Source organism: Microtus oregoni, unplaced genomic scaffold (assembly GCF_018167655.1).
Source record: "Microtus oregoni isolate MIOR12 unplaced genomic scaffold, Mior012 000023F_ref0000262, whole genome shotgun sequence".
Classification (NCBI taxonomy): domain Eukaryota; kingdom Metazoa; phylum Chordata; class Mammalia; order Rodentia; family Cricetidae; genus Microtus; species Microtus oregoni.
Genome location: NW_024543082.1, coordinates 33498189 through 33524749, shown reverse-complemented (window position 1 = coordinate 33524749; position 26561 = coordinate 33498189). Strand labels below are relative to the sequence as shown.

General features: G+C 49.1%; 1 protein-coding gene and 1 pseudogene across 6 annotated transcripts in view; both read right to left on the bottom strand.

Moving 5' to 3' along the window:
* The window catches only part of Hlcs (holocarboxylase synthetase), a 194029-nt gene that overhangs the window by 35100 nt on the left and 132368 nt on the right, over positions 1–26561 (bottom strand). The gene's annotated exons all lie outside the window — the stretch shown is intronic.
* Positions 12514–14026, bottom strand: LOC121462042 (annotated as a pseudogene).

Here is a 26561-nt window from a genome sequence, read left to right as displayed (position 1 = left end):
ACACACACACACAATGGCCAGGCATGCCCTGAAGCAATCTCAGGCTCAGACCTGTGCTGGCTTCTTGGGTTTAGGTGCCTCCTCCTCCCTGCCTGCCTGGCTCTGGGCTCTGTGTTTATGGGCAGGGCGGCAGGAAGGACATGACCTCTCCAGCTCGTGGCGGGTTAAGCAGCCTGATTGAACACTGCTGCTAATTAAGGGCCCCTCTTGTCTGGCAGGACCACCAGGGCACCTTCTGCACTTGTTCATGACCACTGCACCTCTCTCAGAAATTAGCCCTTGATGAGTACAGACAGGGGCCCAGCTGGTCCTCCGAGTCCTCCCAAGTAGATAAATGAAAAGTAATCAGAGCGCTGCTGACTGCCAAGGGGAGAGGGGTTCTCCGTGACCTCTTGGTAATATCCACAGTATACTTTTACTAGGGTAATTCTCTACACCGGGGGCACTCAACGCAGCCAGGAATGGTGGGAGAGCGTCTCTGACGGCAACGGCATCTGGTGTGAAGTCCACCTTGTAAAGGAGCTGTTGAAGGAATACAGAAGTGACTTACGGAAAGCGAATTTTCTATCGGCAAATTATTTTCAGGCGTGCTGTTCCCTGACAACACTTCGTGGACCCCAAAGAGCTCCTAGGGTAGTTTGCAAACTGCATGGCATTAAACCCTTTGCATGTCAAATCCTTCCAAATTTCAGAAGGAGCCACAGCCTCTCCTGAAAGCGAGATTTATATCCCCCAATTGTCCAGCCCTTCCTTCCAAATACGGAAAGGAGGAGGCAGACATGCTATTGATTATCTCCTAGTTCCTGCGGGTCTGGCAGGGCTCTGCTAAGCGCCTTTGGCTCAGGGTCTCCCACAGTGCTGTGATCCTGGTGTCAGCCAGGCCCAAAGCCACCTTCAGGCTTGGCCCAGGAGGTCCTACCTCCAAGCTTATCCCATGGCTTAGCTCTCCGTAGACTATTTATTACCCAGGCTCCCACAGCCTGTCAGTCTGCCCTCCCAGCTCCCTGAGCTCTCCGGGATGGGGAGAGAATGGGGGAGGGGCAGTGGCAGCAAGACAGACAGACCTAGCAAGGAAGATGCCACAGTCTGGTTCATGAGCCAGTCTCAGGAGCGACAGCCGTACTTGTGCTATACTTGATTAGATGAACGAGTACTAAGAACAGTACCAAGGGTGGAAGGCAGAGGGCCCTGGACTGCCGACAGTTGCTGACCACAGAGGGACTCCTCAGACTGCTGCATGAACCAGGGCCCGTCCTTCCATAGTGAGTCCCATGTTAGGCTACACATTCCCATCATCCCTCAGGTCCCATGGAGTCATGGCTTCCTATCACAAATGGGGTGGTAAGCAAGAAAACTTGTGAAGCCCACCAGGGTAAACCAGTCTTCAAGCACGGCTGTCCGGAACCAATGATTCTAAGAAATCAGCGGTTTGGTGGCCTGTCCCTTTTTATTATGTGTCCACAGACTGCCATGGCTGTTTCAGGTACTTGGCACATGAGGAAACTACATGCTCAGAGATAAAAATAAATAAAATAGATTAAAAAAATATCACTGCATTTCCAGCCATGTGTGATGGGTAAATATTGAATCTAGCACATCTCGGCATGACCCTACTCTTAGATGAGGAAGGATGTTGGGCAAGGGTACAGCGTCCCATCACTTAGGAACCACAGGTGAGCAAGCACCTCCTGGCAATACTCAACTGTACTAAAACAGACAGTAACAGATCACCTGTCCAAACAGTTCTAGGGGCTTGCATCACAGTACTACAGATTAGGAAATCTAAAGGAGCCGGATGTGATGCTGTAAAGCCATTAACCCCAGCACTCAGGAGGCACAGGCAGGTTCATCCCTGCAAGCTCAAAGCCAGCATAATCCACATAGTGAGTCCCAGCCTAGTCCACATAGTGAGTCCCAGCCAGTCCACATAGTGAGTCCCAGCCTAGTCCACATAGTGAGTCCCAGCCTAGTCCACATAGTGAGTCCCAGCCTAGTCCACATAGTGAGTCCCAGCCTAATCCACATAGTGAGTCCCAGCCTAGTCCACATAGTGAGTCCCAGCCTAGTCCACATAGTGAGTCCCAGCCTAGTCCACATAGTGAGACCCAGCCTAGTCCGCATAGTGAGACCCTGTCTAGTCTGCATAGTGAGACCCAGCCTAGTCTGCATAGTGAGACCCTGTCTAGTCCACATAGTGAGTCCCAGCCTAGTCCACATAGTGAGACCCAGCCTAGTCCACATAATGAGACCCAGCCTAGTCTGTATAGTGAGCCCCTGTCTCAGAAATAAGTAGATAAGTAAATGAATAAGTTAGAAACCACCAGAATAAAAGTAAATTTGGTAATGGTACAAAACCAGAATACAGAAAAACTCAGTGCCACGACAGGGCTACATTCTAGCAGTGGCTAAACAGTAAATTTTGTTACAACATATCTGGACTGTGGAAAATCTGAAGAACAGAAAAAAAGTAGAACATGGAATTACCCATGATCCTATCATGCTGTGGGACAATGTGTGCCCTGTAAAGACTTGTCACTTGTATTGGTTTAATAAAGTGCTGATTGGCCAGTAGTCAGGTAGGAAGTATAGGTAGGGTGACCAGAACAGGAGGATTCTGGGAAGAGGAAAGGCTCAGTCTCCAGTCATCAACCAGACACAGAGGATGCAAGATGAGAATGCTTCACTGATAAAAGGTACCAAGCCACGTGGCTGACACAGATAAGAATAATGGGTTGATTTAAGATATAAGGGTCAATGGGAAGCCTGAGCTAACAGGCTAACCAGTTTATAATTAATGTAGACCTCTGTGTATTTCTTTGAGACTGAACAGCTGCAGGACTGGGAGAGACAGAAACATCTGTCAACACTACCACCAAAAAATGTTTTGGTAAAATTGTTTAATTTGTTTTCTATAGGGTGTTAATATAACCAGAAACAAAACACCACAGCCAGACACCATTGCCCAAGCGTGCTGTGGTTTTGGCTGCTGCGGCGTGTGATCACTTTCTCCTGCAGATCAGGCCCTGGAGCTGGCTCATCAGGGTGTGGTGTCCGAGACTGATATGTGAGTCAGGCTGTCCTGAACTCCACATGTGTGCTGTGTCACATGTACACACAGGAGTGTAAAAACAAGGGTGGGGTAGCATGAGGTATACACACACGTGTGGGGGTGTGCATGCATGGGTGGGGAACTGTCCATGTGTAGGTACACATGTGTACACATGTGTGTGTGTGCATACATGTGCTTGTAAGTGGAAGCCAGAGGCTAGAATCGGGTGTTTTCTCACTCGCTCTCGAACTCAAATGCCTGAGGCAGGGTCTCTTACGTGAACCCAGATTTGAACCATCTGGTTAGTGTGGCTAGCCAGCATGCTCTGGGGATCTTCTGTCCCACATTGCCTAAGAGGAGGATCTCCACTTGGCATTCATGTAGTCTCTGGGGGCCCGAATGCTGTCTTCATCCCTGGCTATAAGCACTTTACCCATTTAGCCATCTCCCAAGACCTGATTTGAAATGGATGTTTGGATCATTCATTGATGTGGGAGTGTCATATATCAATCTGTTGATTTCATTGGTTAAGCAATAAAGAAACTGCTTGGCCCTGATAGATTAAAACATAGGTGGGAGGAGTAAACAGAACAGAATGCTGGGAGGAAGAGGAAGTGAGCTCAGAGAGACGCCATGCTCCCCTCTCCCGGGCGGACGCGAGAGCTCTGCTCTCTGAGACACACGCAATGAAGTTCCAACCCAGGATGGACGTAGGCTAGAATCTTCCCGGTAAGCGCACCTAGCAGTGCTATGCAGATGATTAGAAATGGGCTAAATTAATATGTGAGAATTAGCCTAGAAATTAGCTAGATAGAAATGGGCCAAGCAGTGTTTAAATGAATACAGTTTGTGTGTTGTTATTTCGGGCATAAGCTAGCAGGCGGCCGGGGTGCTGGGGATGCAGCCCAGCCGCTCCTATTACAACAATTCATCATCTTGTTTTGACTTAGTTTGTAAAAACTGGTTCCATTTGCTTATTTAAGAAATTAAAATTGTGCTCCTATGCTCCTCATTTCCTGCTTCTTAAAACATTGCCGGGGCATTCATTTCAGTTTCTTGAGTAGCTTCTGTTTTCATGTTTCTTTACATTTTTACATTATTGCACCAGGGACCACTATACGTGCTGTTATGTTTTATAGCCTGCCACAGCCAATCTTGTACCACTTCCTGTATGATGAAGAAACCTTAGAACCACAGGAGCCCATATCAACCACATTAGGCTGGAGTTGTTTCATGTAGGGAGCGCATCTACAGGTGTTAGAGACCCACGAGGTAGCGGAATCCTCGTTCTAAATAGTTATGTGGTTAACCAAAAAACTGAAAAAGGGAAAAGCATATAAACCGATACTGTGTACCTACACAAATAGTTCATTTCCAGTTCTCTTCACCATCCCACCCACGACCTGAGTTCCCTGCACCTCCATGTCCCCTCGCTTGCAGAGATCCCTTCAGCCTGGGTCACAGTGATGGTCTGCTGGCGAGTCCTGAGTTTGTGTCTACCATGCCCACTAGATCTGCCATCCTTACACCCTGGCACACTCAGTCAAACATGGTTTGTTTGCTGTACAGCCCTTGTGTAGGGCTGAGGGTCACAAGAACTGGCTGCCATCGGTGTTTGGTTCTACGCTAGCCACCGTGAGAGTCCCAGCTCCAGTTAACTTCAGGTCTGGATGAAGAAGTTCATCTTCAAACTATCTGCCATAGACAGATGCATCACTTTGACCTATCCCCATTGAGTCACCGGCTTAGATCATCAAGTCTTTGATAATCCTGTGGAATCTGATGCCATTGTAGTAGCCCCTCACCCTCTAAGCTCTGAAAAGTTCCTGCAGGTCTTTGGAGCCTGAGCCTAGTAACTCAAGTATGAAGATCCCCATGCTAGTCTCCAGGTAGATGTTGGCAGCTGCCAGGTATCCAGGGAATTACCCATTAAAAATAAATTTTAAGGGGCTGACTCAGTAGTTAAGAGCACTGCCTGCTCATCGAGAGGACCCTGGTTCAATTCCCAGTAACCACACGGCAGCCCACAACTGTCTGTGACTCAAGTTCCAGGGGATATGGCATCCTCACACAGACATACATGCAGGCAAAACACCAATGTATATAAAATAACAATAAATAAATTAATAATTTTAAGAAAGGTTTGGGGTTAGGGCTGTAGCTCAGTTGGTAGAGTGTTAGCATTCAGGAAACCCTATGGTCAACTCCCAGCACCACATTGGGTAGGCATGGCATGTATGTCTGTAATCCATGACTGAAGTATGTTTGTGTACAGGCAGGAAGGTCAGAAGTTCAAGGTCATCTTTGACTGCACAGAGAATTAGAGGCCAGGCTGAGATTTATGAGACCCTAGAGGAAGGAAAGGAGGACGAACAGAGGGAGGAAGGAAAGTTAGCCGAAAGGTTTAGCTCCAAATTCTCCAGCGCACTTTCAGTGGAGGAGGAGAGGCTCTCCGGGTGTCCTGGACATCCAGGAAAATATCCAAATTCCTTGAGATCACCAAATGGACAAGAACATGGGGACTCTTGGCCAGACAGAGTTGCCTTTGGAATAGGTGACACCTATGAGTGAAGACATCCCATCAGCAATGGCTAGCACAACCAAGTGTCCTCAGCCGGCAGCACATGAGAATAACTCAGCCAAACTTTACGCTTGTCTCCCACCCAGAAAAACCACAAGAAACACAAAATTGTCTTTTTTTTTTTTTAAGTCATAGAGTTCTAAGACGGTTTCGGTTCCTGCCAGGCACGCACATGACGGTTTTTAATTAGGAAACCAATAACTTTGGCTAAAGACATATTATTCTTTTAGAACCAGTAATGCGACCACACTGGGGCTATGAGCTACACACTGTCATGCTGACCTTCTTTTGGTCGCCATGGGACCCAGCCTAGTTTCACGGCAGCACTCTCCATCACAGGCTCTAAAACAGTGTCCTCCAGAGAGAACGCAATGTGCCCAGTACTGAACAGTTATGCCTGGCAAGTCGACAAGTCATGGAGTCTCCCAGAATTTCTATTATACGTCGAATACATCAAATTAAAAAGAAAGATTTATTTTCTTCCTTCCTTTTTTCCCCCTGGACACAGTACCCAGTGTTTCTATGGCTAGCCTGGCACTCGTCACGTAGGTGAACCACCCGGCCATGAATTCAGAGATCAACACCTCTGCTTCCCAAGTGCTGGGATTAAAGGTGCTTTCATGTCCAGGACTAAGACTTATTTTCATCTTAGTTATGTGTATGTATGCATCTGAAGTTGTGTGCATTTGAGTGCAGGTGCCAGCTGAGGGCAGAAGAAGGCACAGGGTCTCCTGGAGCTGGGGCTACAAACAGCTATAAACTGCCTGATGTGCACCGAGCACCAAAGTGCGACCCTTTGCAAGAACAGTACCCATTCTTAACCAAGAGCTCCTTAAGAAATTTTAAGTAATGAGGCATGATTAATAAAAACTCAGGGAGAGAAACTGGGGTTCAACCTGAAGGTCAGAAAAGGAAAACTGCCAGTCTGGCTCTTACCTCTACCTCAGTATGAAAATGGCGATCCTGCCTCCAGGAATCTCAGGATGAGACTGAGAGCTGTCTCCTCCCGTTTTACAATCCTCTCTAGTTCTGGGATTAAAGGCATGCCCCATCTGGTATCTATGGCAACTAGTGTGGCTACTGGGATTAAAGGTGTGTATCACCACTGCCAGGTCTGTAAGGCTGACCAGTGGGGCTGTTTTACTCTCTGATCTTCAGGCAAGCTTTGTTTATTAAAATGCAAATGAAACGCCATTGCACAGTGACATTACTTACTTGCGTTTATCTATTTATGTAGGGTTGCACAATCACCCCCTACATGTGGAGGTAAGGACAGCTTACAGGAGTTGCTTCTCTGCTCCCGTCACGTGGGGACTAGAAACTGAAGTCAGATTTGGGAGTACACACTGTTAACTGCTGGGCCATCTCACCGGCCTCTAGGTTACACTTTGAGCTGATATACAGCTGGCCCCTGACTTACGGGCTTCTACCCAGAGAGAGCACTTTGTCCTTCACTGGCACAACTCCCAGCTCTCTAAGAGGGTCTTACTATTTCATCCCAGGTGATGTTTACATGGGACAAGATCCCACATCTGATGCCGGGGAGCAAGAGGCACAGATTGCAGACTTAATGTTTGGATTTTGGGATATTTGAAGAGATTTCACTGGCTGAGTAAACTTAATCCAAAAAGCTCAGAAATCCCTAACTTTTTCTTTTTGAGACAAGGCCTCTCTATGCATTCCAGGCTGGCCTCGAACTCATGGTCCTTCTGATTCAACTGCCTGAGGATTGGGGATTATGGTGCGTGTTGCCAGGGCTGGCCTGAAATCCAAAACTTTTTGAGCATCACGACACTGTTTTGGATATCAGAATTTTCATACGAGAGATGTGCACCCTGCTTGTCATTCGGGACCACGAACAGTAGGCGCCTACCTGTTCACGTCTGGAAAGCGAGCTCAAAGCTGCAACTGACTCCAGTGCAGGTGCTGACAGGGATGAAGGCTTTGGCCTTCCTGGGCTGGGCCAGCCTGGAGGGGTGAGGAGCCAGGAGCAGCCTCGGTGTGGAGCCAACACACTCACTTATCCCATTGCAACGCTGAAGAGTCAACCATCCGTAGTGTGAAGAGCGAGCCCTAGTTCAGTCTGCAGTGTGTGTGTTTGTGTATGTGCGTGTGTGTGTGCATGTGTGTGCGCATGCATGCCTCTCACACAGCTAGTTACAAAAGTCAGGTTCACTCCTTGGAGAAAAGTGTTTCTGAAGTTCAAATAATTTAGAGGCCTCTTCCGCACTCACGGCATCCACGTGTCATGATTAATACCTGACCTTCCAAAAGGCCTGTTTCCAGAGACCCCACCTGCTGCGGACACCAGGGGAGAGCATGGGTGGCAAGCCAGGAGAGGAACCAGGAGCTGGGCTCACAGCTGCAGATGGAGACACCATTTTGCCCACACAGAACTCTTCGGGAGCCACGAGCTGGCCTCCCAGAAACTGGCCCCGCACAGCTGCAAGGCACTTGTGTCACAGGGTGGAGGTAGGAACCATTGAGGTGTTGTGGAATCAACCATCCAGGCTCGGAAGTCTCTCTCTGCTTCTCAAAGTCCCTTCAAGCCAGGAAGTAACAGGTTCCCAACAGATTTCAGAGACAAAAATAAAAGCCTACATTCTGTGGCTTAATTATCCTAACAGAAGGCCATGCTACTCGAAGTCCCGGAGTTCCATGTCTCTATATATCGTGCACGACTGACTGTGTCCACCTGTGTAGCTGAATGTTTTTCTGTGTCTCGCCTGGTTCCCCTGGACCAGTTTCTCTCCCGCCCATCAGTCCCTGCAGCAGCTTATGAAATAATCACTCAGAGGCTAATCTTAAATATAATTGCTTGGTCAATCGCTCAGTCTTAGCACACTGGCTAGCTATCTCTTATAAATTAACCCATTTCTACTCATCTGTGTATCTCCACATGGCTGGGGTGTTACCTCTGTTCTGGCATCTCCTTACGCTACTGCTGGCATTTCCTCTTGGGCGCCTGGCTCACATTCCTTCCGACCCCGCCCTCCTCCTGTATATCTGTTTGGACTTGCTGCCTAGCTATATTCTGTCTTGCCATAGGCCAAAGCAGCTTTAATTATCAACCAACAGAAACAACGTATATTTACAGTGTATAGAAGGACATCCCACCTTACACCTGATCAAATAAATAATAATGAATTGTTAATTAAATAAATTTCATTTCTGTTTTGAGTTTTGCCCAGTTTGGTTGAGAGACCCCTGATCCTGCTGACTCCGCCTCCCAAGGGCGGGGCTAAGAAGTGTGTGTCACTGTACACAATTTACCCATGGATGGAGAAAGCCTGAGCTAATACTAAAACCTAGCAAAGGGCTTAGACTGCTAATGTTTAAAATAAGTTAACTTGTGAAAGATAAGGCTTCACAAGCCCCCCAATACAGCTTTTGTTATTTTGACTTAAATTTTTGTTTAATTGGCTAAGTTAGTTCCTCAAAGAACAGGCAGCACTTAGCAATTTTAGTGAGTTTGAAAGGGAAAGAGCTTGGCCAGGTAAGATGGCTCAGCAGGTAGAAGTGGTTGCTTCACCACCCACAACCTACGTAAAAAAACAAGAAGCCGTGGTGTGCACCTGTAATCCCAGCATTCCTTGCACAGATGCAAGGCAGAGACTAGAGAACCAGCCTGGAACACTTGCATGACAGAAACAAAACCCTCAGGAAACGAAGTCTAGGAAACTGTCCTCTGCCCTGTGGGCCCTGGTAGGTGCGCACCCACACGCACTGAACCAATCACACACCACGTGCACACACACAAATAGTGAAAACTCGTGTGTGTGTGTGTGTGTGTGTGTGTGTGTGTGTGTGTGAGAGAGAGAGAGAGAGAGAGAGAGAGAGAGAGAGAGAGAAAGAGAGAGAGAGAAAGAGAGAGAGAGAAGAAGCAAGCCAGGAACAACAGAATAGAACAGAACTGATATCATATATATGGGATTTATTAGAGCCACTTGCAGAAGGGAGCAAGGACAAATTAAAAGTTCCATGCTACACATACTTGCAAATATGTAGGGTGCGAGGATAACCTTTTCTGTGATGAAGAAGGTCTCTTCGACAGATTATAAATTTAGTCAACGTTCTTCAGAACAGCCCACCTCCCGGCACTAAGCAACGCAAACACTCTGCCGAAACAGTGGGGGTTCTAACCTCCCCATTCCCGTTTCTTCCACCACATCACTTCCTGGATAAGCGCTCTCACGCCTGAGGCCCAGAGACACGGCTCCTTATGCGCCGCTGGTTAGTGTGCCAGCAGCAAGAAGATGCGCCATGCATGGCTGAGCTGTTCACCTGAGTTCTGAAGGAACTGACCAACGTTGCCCACGTCCCCTGGGGGTAGTGGTAGAAGCAGAGTCTCAGAAAATGGTCTGATGCCGCTCTCAGTTAGAAGCACAAGGAGTTTTACAGTGACCAAGTCACATGCCAAGTTCTTTCAAATGAGGCCAACACTTGGTGCCAATGCAATTATGAGTTGGAAAAATGTGTAATGAATAAAGCAGCCCATAATTCCTCACGGAATATGTATGAACAAGTTATTAAGTGACATTAAAAGCAAAAAGTCGTGGCTCAAGCTGGAACCTCAACTCCGAGACTCGCCGCTTTTGGGCATTTGAGTCAAACCCCATCATCTGGAAGTAGCTAACAATAAGAAATATTAGGTCTGGCGCTGTGGGAGGAACAGCTGCAAGCCCTCATCTGCCTAATGAGGTGAGCGGGCCAGCACCTCAGGTACCTCCTCAAGGAAGGAACCAACAGCTAAATCTAATGTAAGTCTAACCTCCAACCTGCAGGAAGGAGAACTGCCAGCTCTCCCACCTAAAGCCACCTGGTGGAAAATGTGTCCCCAGTGCTCACTGGGTTCTCCCAGAGAGCACGGGCACTTCAGCTGGTGGTCTTCAGAGGCCTGGCAAGAATAAGGTGGCATTCTCCTCGATGTCTCCAGCCTGCCTCCTTCTAACACACCTACAACTGCGGCCGGGAGACCCTCATTGACCTGACACCCCCCTCAGAGCACCAAATCCCACCCCCCCAAGACAGTGGCCAGGAGAGGGAGGCAAACAGATGACTCCCCACGCTCCCCACGTTGCCGGTGCGCCTCTCCAATCACACAGCTGAGTCCTCCTCCAGCTCTGCTGTCAGAGTTCACAGAAAACACAGAAGGTCCAGTTAGATGCTCTAGGGTTTCCATATTCTCAAAGGCTATTGGGAAGGAGAGGCGCCTCAGGGTGGGGGGGCAGGCTGGAGGATAGCCTTTCCCTGGGGGCTGTGTCTTCAGTGGGGACACTGGGACCCTGGCCCTTTCTTTTCCCTTTCTCTTCCTGGTCTCTATGAAGTGAGCAGCGTCCTCCACACACTGCTGTGCTGCCATTTATATTCTGCCTCGCCACAGATCCGACGGGGCCGAGTGGCCGGGAACTAGAACAGTGGCCCTCAAACTTCTCAATGTGGGGGCCTTTAATGCAGTTCCTCATGTGGTGGGGACACCAACCATAACATCATTTCGTTGCTACTTCGTAACTGTCACTTTGCACTATTGTGAACTGTAATGTAAATATCCGATACGCAGGATATCTGATCCGCGACTTCTGTGAAAGTGGTCAGGGCACACAGGCTGAGAACCGCTGAACTAGAACTCCTGAAACACCAGTCAAAACAAACCTGTCCCTTGTAGAAGCTGAAGGCTTTCGGCGTTCTGTTACCGAGATGGAAAACCAACACAAACACGAATATCCATGAAATAACAGTCCGTGTGGGTGGCCCTGAATGAGATGGCGTGGAGGCAGCATGAGCTGGGTGCCTATGCGGCCACAGCCACAACCATGCCAAGTTACAATGTCCTACGTGAGGACACTAAACACATTCCCTCCTGTCCACGAACTACGTTTTTAGTATTTCTTTTTTCCTTGTCACACGTGTGTGTGTGTGTGCATGTCTGTGTGTGTGTGAGCGTGCACGTCTGTCTGTCTGTCTGAAGTACTCCTGCCTATGCACCTGCTACAGCACTGTGTGGAGCAGGAAGACAACTTCGCAGAGTAATTTCTCTGCTCCCACCATCCTCCTTGCTGGGGCAGGGGTTTGTCTTCTTATTTCTGAGGTACCATGTAGACCAGGTTAGGGGGCCTGCAAGCCTCCAGGTGAGTCCCTGTCTTCCTCTCCCATCTTGAGATAGAAGTTCTGGGATTACGGATTAAGTCAGCACACCTGGCTTCTTTCAGAGGGGCTCCAAGGATCCAATCAGAGGCCTTCAGGCCAGCCCTTAAATGAGTTCTCAGCTTAGACGAGCTAAGACCTAAACCTATCACGTGTGTGTGAGGGGGCACTTATACTAAAGACTTATCCTGTGTTTATCCGAAGGCCTCCTAGCAATCGGTCTAGGAAGAGGGAAAAGGCAGTGACTGGGAGGGAGGGGGAAGAGTGCGGTGAGAAGTGGAGGTGAAAGGGGGAAATGAAGGTGTCCTCATTTTAGAATTCCCCTTTGCTGCTTCTCAGCCTTGAACATCACTCAGGGATCTGGTTGGATCTGGTTAGTTTAATATATGGGCACTGAGAAGTGGGGCCAGGGCTGGCCACTTCTTCTCTGAGCCCTTCTGGGCACACTGCAGGTCCAGACCCATCTGAAGCCGGGCTGGGCAAGGTGACAGAGGAGGGGATTATCTGTGGAGGAGGAAGGCAGCCAGTGAGCAAGGAAATTTAACTCCACACCATTTTTAATTTATTTAAGAATACCTCCTTACAATTTCCAGAGAGGATGCGTGCATGCACACACGCACAGATGCACACACACGCACACACACACACATGACTTGGTCTCAGACAGTGGCTGGAGCTGGAAGCCATGCTGATGGTGCTGGTACAGGGTCACTCACTGTACTCCAAGGCTCCGGGGCATTCATGCGCACATAAGCACGGCTCTTCCCTGCAGCTGGGATGTCCTCAACATTAACCACTGCTCTTTGACATAATTTCCATGTAGAAGGTGCAGGGCCCGCCGGTTATGCTGGCAGTTGGAGCAGGTCATCCGAGTCCCACACCAGAACCAAAGGTGAATGGCCACCTTACTCATTCAAAGGGGGGGGGGATAATGATTCCCAACCAGTATCCAGCTTCACCACTCTGTCTGCCACGCATGCGGCCCACTTTCTGCTGAGGTCTTACTCTGACAAGTTCCCTACCTGCAGCTCCAGCCCTCCTCACACCCCACCCCCTTCCGACAATCCAAGAGTTCAGGGCTGGAGAGCACTTACTGCTGTCCTAGAGAAGCTGGGTTTGGTTCCCAGCTCCCCACATGGCAGCTCACAGTCCCAGTGTATGCACACCCTTGTCCTCTCTGGCCTTCTCGGGGCACCAGGCACACATGTGGTACACAGACATACATGCAGGCAATTGTTCATACACATAAAAAATAAACACAATTAAAAAGAAAGGAAGTTAAGTACAAACATGCCATCTCTTCTGAGTTCCTTCTAACTTCCCACTGTGAGAAACCAGCGCACTCTTGTCAAGACAAGGGAGCTGAGCGGAAGCATACACATATACACAGAGCCGATGCACCGAGCAACTTTGGTCACATATGCTTCCCGTATTGCCGAGATCGGCGGCACGTGCAAAAATCCAGTGTGAAAGCCTCAGCCGTGCAAACAGCCCACAAAGGCATGGCATAAGCTTGCAGGACTCATTGGTCGGGCGCTCCTCCCTCAGAGGCCCAGAGCTAACCGAAGTACCTGTTGGGGAAGTAGAGATAGGCAGCACCAATGGACACACACAGGCTTTCTCCAGTCAATCGTAAATGCATGCATGTAAATTCATCCTATAAGCAGCCCGTTTCCAATCAGTTAAGTCTAATCAATTAGAATAGTCCAGAAGTGACTTCCACGGCTAATTTCAGAAAACTACCATCTATCCAAATTAAAGAGAACTACCCCCACCTCCACCCCAGTCCCCTTTCCAGGGAGGACAGGAAGGCACACGAGCCACAATCAAGCTTGTTTCCATCGCTGGCCATACCCACAGACAAAAGCAGCAGGAAAGTCCCTTTCCTGTGGACGACTCCGCCTCAGCTCCAGGAATGCAGCAGCAGGCCCAGCGCTGACCTCAGCAGAGGTGCCACTGCACCCGAGGTCCTGCATCCCATCCCAGAGCTGCGGCTGTCAGTCCTCCCTGCTGTCTGCTCTGAGAGAAACTGGCAGCTGATGACAGATGACACCCACAGCTCACAGAGGGTCTGTGCTGACGGCTGCTCAAGATCCTAACCCCAGAAGCCTTAATCTTTTCTATTTATTTTTTTGAGGCATAATCTCATATACTAGAGGCTGGCTTTGATTCCCTTTTTCAAGGGTGACTTTGAACTTCTGATCCATCTGCCTGACCTCCCCAGGGTTGAATTTACGAACATGCACCACCATGCCCGGCTTGTGTGGTGCCAGGGACCAAATCCAGGGAACTATGAGCAGGCCAGGCAAGCACTCTACCAACTGAAGAGCCCTGCCCTCCCCCCAGACATCCAGTAGCAAAACCTCAGGTCCAGTTGGCAGCCCTCCCTGCCAGCAATCTCGCAGAACAGCTTTACTGGGCTACAAGACACCATGGCAGTCTGGTGATGTCTCTGAGCAAAGAGTAAGCATTTGATAAAGACTGAGATTACATCAGAACGTGAGGACAAAGAGCGGCTAATGGGACCTTGGCCCAGCATCTTAGTTTCAAAGTGGGAAAAGCTTTCATCAGTAAAGGGTACTCGCGCACACACCGGAGGTAGATTAAAACGTGGACGCTTTGCTTTTCACTCGAATTTGGGGTGGCTTTGGATTTGCCATTTGTATCTTTATTCAGTCCAGACTTAAGCAGTTTCTTCGCCTTTCCCTACAACTGAGATTTTTTTCCACCAAGAGACCCTGCCTTCTCTAATTTGATTTTTTGGATCCGAGACTTTAATCTTCTGAATCGCCGCTTATCTGGTGCATCAGTGAGATCAGCCCAGCAATTGTTTGACTGTGGCTCAAGATTTAAATTTCTTCCTCAAAGGAGAATTTAAATCTCTTAATTCTCCAACACTCACCTACCCTCCATCCACTGGGCACTCCGCTCCCTCACCGGCTTCCCCACCCAGTGCATGGGGTCTTCTTGCCTTTGACTTCACGCAATTCTTTGAATAAAAGAGGCTGGAGTTTTGTTACCAGCGAAACGAACTCTACGCTAGAGACATCCAAATCGTGTGGATTTGGTATAAGCTTCTTTCAAAAACTGCTACTCCGTTATTGGGCATGTTTATGCCTAAAAAGAAGATTCTGTGTTCTATTGTGTCCGAAGCTTTCAAAGTGCGATTGTTCAATTTGCAAACGGCAATTGGTTAACCAAGCTGAACTTAATTAGTCCGTCCATCCTACGGCCCACATCAAACCCTACTGTTTGATGTCTTCCGCGGCCCTCCAAGCCGCCTACAGCTGGCCGAGGGTCACGATGGAAAGGCAGCCGGGCTTAGGTCTGGGAACTGAAATGAGCCGTTGTGAGTGCAGCTTCTCTCCTCGTGTTTTCTGGGGCTGCGCCGCTCTGACCTTCTTCAAATCCATCCTTTGCGGATTAACATGTAAAGCAGCGCCGAATTAATTTCAGAAAGGGCGTATGAGATCAGCCTAGGGTCATACAAAACATCTAACTCCTAAATACACTAATGCCATTCAATGAGAAGCTGTCAATAAGGGGGGGCAGGGAGGGGCAGCGAAGGATTTGAAGGTTGGAGCAGTCTCAGGCTGGTTAGCTCTCTGCCTACTTCTGCGGCGTGGCTAATGCATTCCTCCAGAAGCTAATCCTATTTCTAAGGACCCTCCTGCGAGGAGCACACAGGCCGTGATGAATGAGAACTAAAATGCATTAAAATTCTCAACAACTTCACCAAAAGGCACACTATTAGATTCTGAGTGTCTCTGGTAAGACGGTTCATTAAAAGTACGGGTCTTAAAGAACCCGCTTTTGTCCCCGCACTGGGGAGAGAGGGGCCCGGGTGTCACTTGTGATACCTGCAGTCAAAATATTTTTACATTAGGTTGTCCGGGTAACCACATCAGAAAGGCTATACGATGCAGTAAGGGAAGGCCTTTGTCACGGGCTGTGCCTGGAGGATGTGCGTACCCACGGCGTTAGTCACACAATAGTGTCATTAAACCCACTTTTAAAAATCAGACATGAAAGAGCTCTTAATTTCCCTTGAAGAACTAGCGGTGTCGAATGCTTCTCTTTCCCCCCATTGTGTTTTGCTTGTACTCAATTAAGAGATAATTTGGCCATTTATCAAGATGTGGTCTGAGCTGAGCAGTCAGAGACAACTCAACACGGCTGTTTCTGTGGCTGAATCCGCAGGCATCTGGAGCACAGGGGTACAGCGGCCTGAGGGTGTTTGGAGTCCACGGCCACAGCAAGGGGGAAGGCCACACAACCCCAGACACAATCATGACACACATATCCTCATAAACGCCAAGGTCAAAAGATTTGGGACCCTGAAACCGGGAGGGCCAGAGAGGACTCAGAAAAACAAAACTGACATCACCCAGAAGCTGGAGGGGCTCCGGACATAAAAATCCACCCCAGGTGCCAGGCACCCCCTGGACAGTGGACTCCCTTGGGTGGGGAGGCAGGAGGGGGCACATGGTTCCCACAGATCAAGATGTACCTGCACACGTGTGAGCCATACAACATCTGAGTCCTGAGCACTGCACACCTTCCCTTGTGCTAAATATCACACAAGGAAACCTGAAATAACATCACCTTCTCACCCTACCTTCACAACAACCTCTCCCCCTTCTTTGGTGAGTTAATCAGCCTCCTATACACAGCTTCTCAGTCTAAACTCTGGAGCCTGTGTACATGGAAATTAGGGCAAGGACCACAACAGTTTCACACGTGGTCACGCCCAACAGCATCCGGAGCATCCATGTTACAGACGTTAACCCTAATCTTCATACTCCTTCAGTGGGGAGGCACCCGTGTGACAGATAAAACAGGCTCAGAGAGAGCAAGGCAGCTGTTAAAGGCCACACAGCTGAGCCACACACAGCAGAAAGAATCAAATGGAGGTCTTTTAGACTCCAAGCTACAGGCGGGTCCCATGAAGAAATAGTGGGACAAAACAGCCCATGACCCTAAACACAGAAGCAGAGAGTGGTGGTTTGCATAGGAATGGCCTGCACAGACTCATGCATTTAAAGCTTGGCCCACAGGCAGCAGCACTATCAGAAGGTGTGGCCTTGTTGGAGTGGGTGTGGCCTTGTTGGAGTGGGTGTGGCCTTGTTGGAGTGGGTGTGTGACTGTAGGGGTGGGGGGCTTTGAGGTCTCAGATGCTCAAGCTAGGTTAGTAGGGCAGTCACCTGCTGCCTGCAGATCGAGATGCAGGACTCTCAGCTCCTTCTCCAGCACCATGTCTGTCTGCACAGCACCAAGTTTCCTGCCATGACGATAATGGACTAACCCTCTGAAACTGTAAGCCAGCATCATTAAATGTTTTCCTTTGTAAGTGTTACCATGGTCATTGTTTCTTCACACCAACAGAAACCTTAACTAAGACACATGGCTATGATGCGACAGGATTTCTCACGCTCAAAGGGTGGGCACTGGTTAGACATTAGGAAGAGGGCTTTAGGGGGTCAGTGAAAGAGCTACCTTACCTAGGCCAGGCCGGGTGTCCTCGTGGAGCAGCAGAAGGGAAGTCCCCGACAGCTAGGCTGTGCCGCCGATGACTAGCACCTGATAGCCCTTCCCATCAGCAGGGGTGAAGCAGGGCAAGGGAAGAGCAGAGAAAGTAGAGGTCTGGAGGTTGGGATGTGAAGAAGGCAGGAGGTATGTGCTCAGACGACCCTAGCACCAGTGTTGGATGTGTGTAATCATTCACTGGGCTAAGGAGCCCCGCTAACATCAAACCCTCAGTCTCAAGAAAGGCCAGTCATGGGGAGACTGAGGAAAGGGTAACACAGTGGGTTCTCTCCCCACCTGCTCCTTTGTCAGTCAGGAGTTGGGACGATCCAAAGATGGAATGATAGGGAAGCCCCGGAGGAAGACAGAACAGGAAGGATTTTGACATCTGGACCACACACACATGACCCTCCACTGCAGAAAAACATACAACACCACAATCCAGACACACACAACTACACATGACCCCCCACCTAAGAATAACATACAACACCACAGTCCAGACCCTCACAACTACACATGATCCTCCATTTGGGGAAAACATAGAACACCACAACCCAGACAAGCACTAGGTGTGATCAACCGACACACATAGCATTTCAATGGAATAATACTGATTCCCCTGCCTCCAATTTACCTGCCCTCCATCATGTCTAGAGTCCTGAGGGAAGGAACTAAAGTGCAGAAGAACCAGATGTCTGGTCTGCGGGGGGTCACTCAGTGGGCAAGAGATCTAGCAGAGACTTTAAAACAAGATTTGCCAAATGCTCACACTGTTACTTCCTGGACACCTCACCATTGTCTTATAGGATGTAGAAACATCTATTTAAACAAACAAACAAACAACCCTTTGAGACTTCATCTGAACAGACTGGAGACTTACTGCTGAGTTCTGAGTACAATAAACACCATGTTTGCTCAAAAGCTGATGCACTTGAAGATGAAAAGTTTAGGTCAGAGAGAAACAGACATCAGAGGACCAAAATGCATTGCTTCAAAGTGAGAATCATGATCAGAAGGGAAGGGAAGAAAGGAGGGGAAAGGAAGGAAGCCAGGAGGAGAAGGAGTATCCCTAGGATCCCTCAGATGCTCGATGAGCACATTCACTCCTGAGCACTTCAGGGTGCAGGTGACATGTGGGCGGAGGCTCAATCCCTGAGTGATGGATGATGAGCAGATCTCACAGCGTCGTCCAATCTGAAGGGGATGCTGTGCTTGGTAAACAAACTTTTTGTTGTACAGCACTTTTTCACTGACACCATTGCAAACAGACTCCAGCTGGGTTCTTTCATGAGATGAGCCTTGTAATTGATCAGCAACACAGCCAAGGATATATAAATACAGAGAAGCTAAAGCAGACATGGTGTACGGATGCAGGCATCGATGCAGACGCAGATGTCACAGTAAACAGATGCACGCATCAATGCAGGCACGGATGCCACAGACATGGTATAGGGATGCAGGCATTGATGCAGACATGGATGCTGAAGCAGACATGTGCATGGATGTACACACGGATGCTGAGGCAGACATGTGCATGGATGTAGACACGGATGCTGAGGCAGACATGGTGTATGGATGTACACACGGATGCTGAGGCAGACATGTGCATGGATGCAGACACGGATGCTGAGGCAGACATGTGCATGGATGCAGACATGGATGCTGAGGCAGACATGTGCATGGATGCAGACACGGATGCTGAGGCAGACATGGTGTATGGATGCAGACACGGATGCTGAGGCAGACATGGTGTATGGATGCAGACACGGATGCTGAGGCAGACATGGTGTATGGATGTACACACGGATGCTGAGGCAGACATGTGCATGGATGCAGACACGGATGCTGAGGCAGACATGGTGTATGGATGTACACACGGATGCTGAGGCAGACATGTGCATGGATGCAGACACGGATGCTGAGGTAGACATGGTGTATGGATGCAGACACGGATGCTGAGGCAGACATGGTGTATGGATGCAGACACGGATGCTGAGGCAGACATGGTGTATGGATGTACACACGGATGCTGAGGCAGACGTGGTGTATGGATGTACACACGGATGCTGAGGCAGACATGTGCATGGATGCAGACACGGATGCTGAGGCAGACATGTGCATGGATGCAGACACGGATGCTGAGGTAGACATGGTGTATGGATGCAGACACGGATGCTGAGGCAGACATGGTGTATGGATGCAGACACGGATGCTGAGGCAGACATGGTGTATGGATGTACACACGGATGCTGAGGCAGACATGTGCATGGATGCAGACACGGATGCTGAGGCAGACATGGTGTATGGATATAGACACGGATGCTGAGGCAGACATGGTATATGGATGCAGACACGGATGCTGAGACAGACATGTGCATGGATGCAGACATGGATGCTGAGGCAGACATGTGCATGGATGCAGACACGGATGCTGAGACAGACATGTGCATGGATGCAGACACGGATGCTGAGGCAGACATGTGCATGGATGCAGACATAGATGCTGAGGCAGACATGTGCATGGATGCAGACACGGATGCTGAAGCAGACATGTGCATGGATGCAGACATAGATGCTGAGGCAGACATGTGCATGGATGCAGACACGGATGCTGAGGCAGACATGTGCATGGATGCAGACATAGATGCTGAGGCAGACATGTGCATGGATGCAGACACGGATGCTGAAGCAGACATGTGCATGGATGCAGACATAGATGCTGAGGCAGACATGGTGTATGGATATAGACACGGATGCTGAGGCAGACATGTGTAAGAACAATAAGAATATAATATCTGTTTAGTTACAACAGAATAATAATTTCAAAATCAAGGTAGCTGTATTGGTGAGGTGGATAAATGGGATAAGGGAGTTTGACTCCCAACTCGATGACCTGAGTTCCATCCCTGGAACTCACACAGTGGACGGAGAGAACCGACTTTCACAAGTTCTCCTCTGCTCTATACATGTATGCCATGGCATGTACACACATGTACACACAGGTACACGTGCACATACACACACAAACTAAATAAAGTTAATAAAACTATAAAAACAGATGGTTATTTTTAAGAAGCAACAAATACAACATTTAATTCAAAGTTCAATAAAAAGAAATACCATGAATGTAGAAGCAATCATATCACATGCTGGAATTACTTGCTCCACTGACCAGGACAGCACCACACAGATTTCGTTGGCCTGTATGTCAGATCTCCCTCAACCACACACACATTTCCAAAGCACTGCAATATACACAAGGACCAACAGCTTTGTAAAAATTTAAGAGTCTCCCCGACACACATAGAGTCCTCATCCCAATTTCAGAAGGATTAATACTGATGAAATGGAAACAACCAAGTGTTGCGGGAGCTCCTTCCTCTCCTTCAGCCAATAGCTGCTGAGAGAAAAGCAGGCCTGCTCGCCTCCTCACTACAATCAAGCTGACGTCTATCAAGCTGCATTTCCTTCCAAGCTGGGTAAGGCCAGAGTGGACTGGTAAACAGATACCGAGTCTGATGAAATGGAAACAACCAAGTGTTGCGGGAGCTCCTTCCTCTCCTTCAGCCAATAGCTGCTGAGAGAAAAGCAGGCCTGCTCGCCTCCTCACTACAATCAAGCTGACGTCTATCAAGCTGCATTTCCTTCCAAGCTGGGTAAGGCCAGAGTGGACTGGTAAACAGATACCGAGTCGATGGCTGGTCTAGGAGCTGGCATCGTGTTAGTGTGGGATAGCTTGTGGTTGTCCCCACCACGTTGTGTTTCTCTGTGCTCAGGCCTCCCCTTTCTCACCCCTCTAAGACAGAGCAGGCCGATTAACTGTGACAGCTCTTTAGGGCACACGAAGGAATTGGTTCCATGGGGACTATATGCAAGCGTGAATCTAGGCCACAGGTAGCCTGGAAGCAGTCAGCTCAACAGTTTCAAACGCGTGGCCGGTGTGTGCAGGCTGTCTGCTGTGCTCCACTTCTACCCGGGCTGGAGGGATGTGAGCGTGAGCAAGCACAAAAGTGCTCCAGGGTTAGACGTGTGCTACTTTACCCTGCAAGTCCACTACCCTCTGAGGAGCGGAGCCTGAGTCATCTGTGTCAATTACACACGGTTGGGTTTCATGTCTGCATCACCTAGAGAAGTAGCTCCCTGTTCTCAAGCCACGTAGACCAGAACTATTTAGCTGGTTCCTCCCTCCCATCCTAGGAGGAAGAAACTAAGGTGTTATGCAGACAGATTCTCTAACTATCTAGCCGCATGGCATCAGGACAAAGCAAGAGAAGGGACAATAATGGATGATCGCAGAGGGGTCCCTCCCCCACGTGCATTTTCACATGCTGTGGTTTCAGTGGTTTGTAGCCATCTATGGTTCAATGAAATTACATGGAAAATTCTGGGGATAAATACGTCATAAATTTTAAATGGCATGCCGTTCTGAGTAGCACAGCTGGATGCTCGGCTACCCTTCCACCCTACCTGGGATGTGACCTTTCCCTTCATCCACTGTATCAACCATATATCATCTGATGTATACCCTACCCTCCTCTCCACCTGGGATGTGACCTTTCCCTTCATCCGATGTATCAACAATGTATCATCCGATGTATACTCTACCCTCTTCTCACTAGTCAGTCGGTGATAACTGTAACTGTACTTTTACTGATGTCCTCCAGACATGAGAATATTGGTACAGGCAGTTTGAATGCACCAAAGAGAAGCTATAGAGGGTTTCCTATAAAGTGTGTTATAGGCATATATGTATGGGGGGGGAATGTACACATGTGTTGGGTTTATTGCAATCCCTATGTAGTTCTCTTCTGGGGGTATGCACACATGGAGATACTCACTTTCCCTAACCATAGGGAAGTGCAAATCAAACATTTCCCCTGCTATCCACACCACTGGAAATAAGGCATCCAAGCATCCATGCACACACTGCACTGACTAGTGCTTCGCGCGACTGCACCCTTTGGGAAAGCGATCTGGGGATGACCTATTCCTGGCCATTAGCATGTTTATGGTCACTCCTGGTGAGCTGTTACTTGAGTTTACTGCAATATTTTCTTCTTTTTATTTTTTATTTTTTGAAAGGAGGAGAGACAAGGGCATGAGCACGTTGAGGGTAACATCAGAATCACAGGAATTTGGAAGAGACAACTGCAGAGACTACAATGCAGCAATCTATAGGTGAGTCTGGCAGCTGTGCACACCTCAGCAGGCCCCGGCTGGGAGCCTAGACTGGATGTCGGCTTCCACACAAGTTTTATTCTAGGAACTTTTGAGCTGGTCACCACTAGGTGGACAGGGCCATCGTCATGCTAGGTGGTCCTAAGGAGTGATCTAGACGATGGCTCAGCCTTGTACCCACCCTTTTGGTCAAGGTGTGCCTAGTGGACTCTTTTCCCAGGTGTGTCGATGTAATGCCAGATGGATCTTTGGCAAGGTCTCATTGTTCAAGCTGGACAAGCGGAAGGATACACAGGAAGTGCGGGCAGGTGCACCTGCTAGCAGCGGCCATCACAGCAATGGCCAGCTGTGAGATGGGCACACGCAGAGCCCAGCTCTCCTGCACTACCTCCACCTAGGAGAATGTGTGTCAACACTGAAGCCCGTCTCTAGCATAAACATGAAAAGTAAGTTTCTTAGCCACACCGTATTCATTACGTTTTCTTATGGCTGAGACAAAATACCTGACAACCGCCATTCATACAGTCTGCCATGATGAGCCGTGTGAGGCGGTGACCGCCATTCATACAGTCTGCCATGGCGAGCCGTGTGAGGCGGTGACTGCCATTCATACAGTCTGCCATGGCGAGCTGTGTGCACTAGCGACAGCCATTCATACAGTCTGCCATGGCGAGCCGTGTGAGGCGGTGACCGCCATTCATGCCATGGCGAGCCGTGTGAGGCGGTGACCGCCATTCATACAGTCTGCCATGATGAGCCGTGTGAGGCGGTGACCGCCATTCATACAGTCTGCCATGGCGAGCTGTTGAGGTGGCTGGTCACCCTTCCCGGGAGGCAGAGAGAACAAACGCCAATGTTTCATCTACTGCATCGTTTTTATTCACTGGGCGACACCAACCAAGTCCAGAGTGGGTCTTCTCTCCTCAATTAAGCCTCTCTGGAAAAGCCCTCACAGCAATCCTAAATCCTGTCAAGTTGGCAAGATTAACCACCACAGTCGCTGTTAACTGAGCTTTGCTGACAGACCTAGGATGGAAGCATTTGAAAGAAATAAAATAAAATAAGGAATGTACTACTTTAGAGAGATAATGAGATTTTTTTTGCTATGCTATTTTCATTTTAAGACATCATGCCCGATAGCAGAAAGTATTTAAAACTGTATCGCCTGGGCTCTCTGAGACTTGTCCAGTTCAGTGTGTCTGAGAACTCTGCCAGGCTAAGGGAGTCTCCAGCATATGTGAACTGCCATTAGGACATCATCGTACAGTGGAGATGGCTCGGCTTTAGACAGATTCAGTCGCTTTCAGCCAGGAATGCAATCCTATGGTGGGATACTAACAACAGTCTATTACTCAATCCTTGAGATTGATTTGGTTCTAGTGTCTGTGTACATGGAGTTTCAGCATATACCCCCCACCACACACAAAGACACATGCAGATACACATGTAGACACACACAGACACACACGCACACACAGACACTCACATGCACACACAGACACATGCAGCATACATGCAGACACACACAGACACACACGCACACACAGACACACACGTGCACGCACACACAGAGACACACATGCACACACAGACACATGCAGCATACATGCAGACACACACAGACACATGCACATGCACAGACACATGCACACAGAGACACATGCAGACATACACGCACACACACAGACACACGCACGCACACTGCTCTATGTGATTTGTAGAGATGCTTTGTTCATCTTCCTTGTAAGCTAGCCTTCCTGTTTCAACTTCAATACGGGAGGTAGATTTGCTCCTGCCACGTCCGTTAAGGACCCTACTGGGAAACCTTTCCTAGGCCAAGGGCCCTATTCAGCCACAAGCAGGATTAGCCCACTGGAGGGCCATGGATCCTGACGGCGACTCTGGTATTGATACCACATCTGCGGTGCAATGGCCTCTAAACTGCGCCTTCTGGACAGCAGATAACAAGTCAGGGGCTGTCTGGAGGATAAAAGATGCTGCGTAAATCCAGTCAGAACTGGAACCCTCACATGTGCCAGCCACTGGCTGAAGGGCAGCAGCGGATGGGGTGGCAGGGGAGGGTGCGGTAAGGGGAGGCAAAGCGAGGGCACCACTTTCCCAACTAGAGGAGAAACATCTGGAGATGGAGGGAACTTTCCACCTAGTGCCAGGAGTAGGAGTCCCATGTGGGAGGGGGGGAAGGAAGGAGGAGGAGGAGGAAGAAAGAGGAGAAGGAAGAAAAAGAAGAAAAGAAGAACAAGAGAACTGCACCAGCTTCATCCTGGACCAGCTTTAACGGAAGAGCAATAATAACGAGACGTCTATCAACCTGCATTCTCTGTGAGCTAGTTCTTCACTAACCTACGTGAATTTTAGTGTTCTTTCCAGGCAGGATCTAAAGTGACCTTTTAGGCGTTTGGTGAGGGAGCCATTCACTCTCTTCCTCCTGTTCTCGATCATTCTCTTTCTCACAGGCCTAGCAAAGACCCTCCACAGCAGGAAAAGCTTCTCTGAGGATCACAAGGCTGCCCTTCCCGGCCACAGTCATTAGGATCCCGTGTCAGGGTTTCTTCCTAATTATCTCCTCTACTTTCCATTACCCTATACTAGTGACTTTTCTCTTTTTCTAAATATACCAAAGATCTATGCCAAACAACAATTTTAACTTTTAAGAGACAAATAAATCGATTCTAACCCAAGTTCATTAAGCATCCAGAATAAAAACAATTGACTCAAATGTAACCGGAAGAGGTCTGTACGTAAGCAAGCCTGACTCCGAGGAGGGGAGGCAGGCACTGTCGCCTGGCTGCTGATGAGGACTTTGCCTTCAAAGTGGCCACGATGACGCCAGTAAGATGAAGATGGGGGGCAGAGCATGAGGGAGGACGTTGCTGCGCAAGAGATGAAAGGAGGGAGGGTGGCGTCTGTGAGGCAAGAAGCTGCACAGGAAGCGATAGATCTCCGGTGCCCATGGGTGAGGGCTCTCAAAATACAGCAGGGCTTGGATGTGGTCCAGCGTCCATGGACTATCTCCGCGGTGCCTGGCAGAGAAAGCTTATCAGGAGATGGGCTGGGGATGAAAGCGAGGGTTCCGGAGGTACGGGGAAGCAGCGGGGCTATTCTGGAGATGGAGAGGGAGGCAGAAGAGGGGCTAGAAGAAGAAAAGGCAGGACTTACTGGTCGGTGATGTGGAGAAAGACAGGACGGCCGAATGCAGCTACCCACAACATACCCACCCATCCCATCTGTCCTCTGAGACTCAGCCAAAGCCAGTTCCTGTTGGATGCTTTTGCCAACCCCTGGAACAAACGAGGGACTGGTACCCCAGGGCCTCCTGCCTTCCTTGAGGGGTACTTTCCTGTCCTTCAGAGACTGCACGAATACACAGTGGCACTCCCAGACGCTCTGCAGGCTCTAGAAGCGCATTCCTGTGAGACTTGAAGGTCCCCTTCAGCTGTTTACATCTAGTCCCCGGCATGGTGGAAAAACTAGAGTTCCCAGAGCTGGGCGTAGCCGCAGCCACAGTGGAACATGTTTCAGTGTCGCAGCTGCACGGGAAGCTCTCGAGTTCAGCAGCTCCAGTGGGGACATCTCCTTCTTCAGCAGTGGCCACTTCCAAGGCTGTGACACAGGAGTTCTTCCTGGAGCCAGCACGGAAGCCCTTCATGGCCTGACTCTGACCTCCCGAGTCCCTCAATTATCTGCACTGAACCACATTCTGCGGGGACTGTCCTAACTCCTGGGCTAAGGGGTCTATCTGAGCTGACTCCCAACTCACAACAAATAGCAATGTTCTCTAAATACAGCGTCTTCTAGAATGGCCGCATCAACAACGATTCATGCCCTGCACTAGCTCATTAACCACGAGTGAGCTATAAAACAGCGCTGCCCCCAGTTCACCAGTGAGACAGCTTGCCTGCACCCGATGAGTGTTAGCAACAGAAGTGGGTTTGCCACACGGCCTCTTAGTAAGCTTGGAGAAATCACTCAGGAAAGACCCAGGGTATTCCTGGGCTGGAATAAGGATGGCCTGAGCATAGACAAACACAATAAAGGAGACCAGGAAGAGTTGGATGTGGG